This window comes from Ixodes scapularis, unplaced genomic scaffold, assembly GCF_016920785.2.
Source record: "Ixodes scapularis isolate PalLabHiFi unplaced genomic scaffold, ASM1692078v2 PGA_scaffold11__112_contigs__length_91849675, whole genome shotgun sequence".
Lineage (NCBI taxonomy): Eukaryota > Metazoa > Arthropoda > Arachnida > Ixodida > Ixodidae > Ixodes > Ixodes scapularis.
The window spans coordinates 35,105,394-35,109,437 of NW_024609837.1; positions in this window are offsets into that span (position 1 = coordinate 35,105,394).

Sequence of the window (4,044 nt, forward strand, 5' to 3'; positions counted from 1 at the left end):
CTTTTGGCCTTGAAGGAGCTGCAATTTTCATACTCCTTTCTTTTTTCTTTCTCTCCATAAGCTGAAAGCACGGAAGAAGGTAAAGGTTTCATGGATGACTTAGTATCTTTTTTTTTTTTTATGTCGGTGCTTCCCGGCCTAGTTTCTTGTGCGCTGTGCCGCGACTAGCGGGGCTGCAGTAGATTTCGTCCGCGACGATGTATTCGAGTGTGCCAAGATTTTTAGTGTTTGAAAAGTCCTACGAGTATATCGGCAACAAGCGAGTTCTTCAGAAAAGCCCAAGGAATTCTTCTGATGAGTTTAGTGTTCGGTTCGGCGAACTACTGCTTCTGCTACATTGTGTTGGATCTTCACGGACCCCTTTCCTTTCGTTTTTGTGTTGTTCTGCAGTGCCCGTGTCGACATATATTTCGGATTACATATTTCGAGTCCGGCGTTTTCATCGTAAGTGCTCTGCAACCTACTCCTTTGCAACAATTGACAGTTCCGTTCCGGATTACTTCTAGAATTAGGCAGTGTCTATTTTCTAGCAGCCGGGAGAATAATTTCCCCGAAATTCTATCGGCGGTCGCCTGCCATTAGCTGACTACAATCATGTGACAACCGCAGGTATAATACCGACTTTCTTATTCTCCTGGCGTTTTGTGAAAACACGTTTTTGCCGATACACGTTTTGTAGACACGTTTCATCGACACTACATCGCCATTCACACTCTTACGACCAAGTAAGACCGAGAGAGACCAGACCGGCTTTTAAGCATTTTGCGACTTCTCAGGACCGGATGCGATGCTGCCGAGCTGGTCCTAAGAGATCGCAAGAGGCTTAAAAACCGGTCTGGTATTTCTCAGTCGTACTCGGTCGCAAGAGTGTGAACGGGCCTTAACGTTTCATCGTCACTCGCTACGCAAAATGCACGCCTTAGGGACATTTTGTCGCGCGTGTATCTCTAAGGCGCGTGCTCACCGACCCAGCCGACCCGTTCGCGCTACTTCGTGGCGACAGTCTGCGGCGGCTCATTACGAAAATGTGAGCCCACCTGTCCCACCCATACACGTCACTTCGCGGATACATTCTGGGGCGGCTCATTACAAGAAAAGAAAGGAGAGAAGCTAATATAGAAAAGCTAATCTGAGCTGTCGACAAAACGTCGTTCGATGAATTAATGGCAACTGCCGGTGGAAATAATTTTACCGGCTGTTGGCAGAATGGACACTACCTAAGACTCACCCCCGGTTCTTGTTTGTTTAGTAATCATTTCAGTTGTGTAAAAGCTTCTTTGTACGTCTTCAGATATGACAGATTGCTTGCAAGTTTGTACTTGTTTACGAAATAGGCCGTCTAATAAACTTCTATGAGATTTGAAAACAATACCGTGTGTCCGTTTTCCTGCCTTTTTGCAATCACATAAAGTGCTGCGACCGTGCACCTTTGAATCGGGTGCATCTGTGTTCTATCCGAATTCAGTGAGTGTAGAAAGAGGTGTAACAGTACACTACTGAAAGGGGTGCTCCTGTGTTCCCTTTGAGAGCAGTAGGTGTAGAAAGGGGAGTAATGGTACACTATTGAGTGGGGTGCATCTGTGTTCCCTTTGAGTGAGGCGGGTGTATGAAGCGGTGCAATGGTACACCATCGCATGGGGTGCATCTGTGCTCCCTTTCATCTCATTGGGTGTAGAAAGAGGTGTAGCCGTACACCATTGAATGGGGTGCACCTGTGTTCCCTTCGAGTGAGATTTCTGTAGAAAAGGGTGTACATGTGCACCACACTATCGGGTGTACACGTACTCCTATATGTGGGGTGCACTTGTATTCCCCCAAAGGGTGTAGTATATGTGACAAGCACTTACACCCCCTACGGGTGTACCCCATGACACCCTTTTTTTTTTAGAGTGAAGGGAAGACAAGGGGTAGCGGGCGCCTTTCCTAAAATATGTCCCGCCACCAGGGCCGTAACCAGGGGGGGGTTAGGGGGTGCTGACCCCCCCCCCCCCGAAATTTTTTTCTGGGTACGGCCCTGGTCGGTGCACTGGCAGCCAGCCGATTTTAATCTTCACCTCTGCGCACGCGCAGTGGCGCCGGTCGGCTACCGGGACCGGTTCTCCGGTTTGCTGTAACTTTCAATTATATGCCACCAATGCACGTGATTCATAGGCGAAAACAAGACAATAGACACTTTCAAAATGGCCGCCGTTGTCCTCGAAACCCCCCCCCCCCCCCCCCCCGAAATTTTTTTCTGGGTACGGCCCTGCCCGCCACCCTAAGTTGAAACGGCATTGTATACAAATAAATGCCTACGGCGTCGGCTTGAGGACCCCGTGTAAGCAGCCTCCAGCCTTTAGAGTGCTCGTACCGTTTATCCTTCTTTTATTAGCTTCCGCCACGAGAAGTCGTACCGCAGGCAGTATGAAGCCCATTAGAGAAAACATCTCCCCCTTCTGGTGCTCGTCGGCTTCTTTCTGTATTCCGCGCTGCGGTGCTGATCCTCAGTGAATGATGAAGGCGAGGACGAAAGCGGGCTTATGTTTAAGCCAAGGTCGTGGGGAAGTCCGGAGCGTCTTCAGGAGAAGCTCAGACCCAGACTACACTGTACCCAGAGCATTTGCTTCCTCTCAGTTGAGAAGAAAAGCAATAGACCGATCTCACCAGCTAGTTTGAGAACGCCACCGCTGCCGCCATGCACCGTGGGAGCTGTAGTCTTTCTGCACGCGCGAAAACCCCGCTGGAGGTCTGCGCGAGCAGAGCACGAGGCGGCATGAGCTGTCTCGCAAACTGACATCTGCCTTCTACAAACTACGGTTATGGTGGCGTCACGCATGCGCCGAACGCTTGGTGAGATCGGTCTATTGGTCACCTGGCTGTACAAGCTGCATCCCCCCCCCCGCTGGAACGTCTCCTCCCGGTACGTCCCCTCCGCACTTCCCTTGGCAATGAGCACACCGTGCCAATAAGATACCTTTAGTGAGCCTGTGGGCAACAGCATCTCAAAGCAAGCCAAAAAAAGACATGCCAAAAGACAAGCCCAGAACCACGAACAAACCATCAAACGAAAAGTGATGAAAAGGCGGCCGCTAGAGAGGAAGGATAATCCGCTACCCTTGAGGAAGGCTGCTTGACGTCTGCGCAGTCTGCGTTTGGGAGCTTTCAGGGCACACATTTTTCGCAGACAGCCCCAAAGAGAAAGAGGGAGACTGAGAGAGAGGGAGAAAGGGGACTGGATATGTTGAAGGTATTTTCACCCTGTGCTCGACGTGCTGGCCTTGTTTGGAAGTGTGCCTGCAGTCGAGGACCCTGATATTTGGTGCGCCTCCCCACTGTATCTCCACTTCAAAACTCTGGGCGCCGTCCCTGTCGGGAAGACGTACCGTGACCTAGACGGAGATAAACCCCACTTTGGAAGCGCCCACCAGGCGCGTCCACCCACCGCTGTTTTAATCTTTTGTTTCTCGCGTCGATTGCTTCCGTTTTTTCTTTGAGCTGACGAAGAACCCCGGGTGGGGGGGTTGCCTGGCGAGGCGTTTGGGGGGGGGGGGGGGGGGCGATCGCCCCTACCGCCCCCCCCCCCCCTTCCCTTGGATCCGCCACTGCTACGAATCTTCTTCTTTTGCAACAGGAGTGACCGACGGCACCGGGCGAACGAAATTGGAAAACACTCCGCACTGGCTAAATTGCTCATCTACAGTGGGTAACAATGTCGCCATGTTCTGGCAGACTAAACTCCTGCTGTATAAACAACTAACGACTAATTTGTTTGTTTTTGGAAAACACTGTTTCTGGATGTCGGCAATTGATACGCGACGAGCACAGGCGGCACGTCGACACACACCAACGAGTACACCGAGCCGCCGACCACGCGCACACACTCGCCGACCCACCGACGTACCGACGTGCCGACGTTTCAAAATGCAGTCGGCGGCATCCAAAATGAAACGTGTCCGTGACGTCACTGGCCGCGCCCCCTGGACTTCAAATCGGTGCCGAAAATACGTCACGTGATCTGTTCGTCGTCTGCTTTCTGCGCCGAGAGCCGCAAGGCTCGCTTGCTCC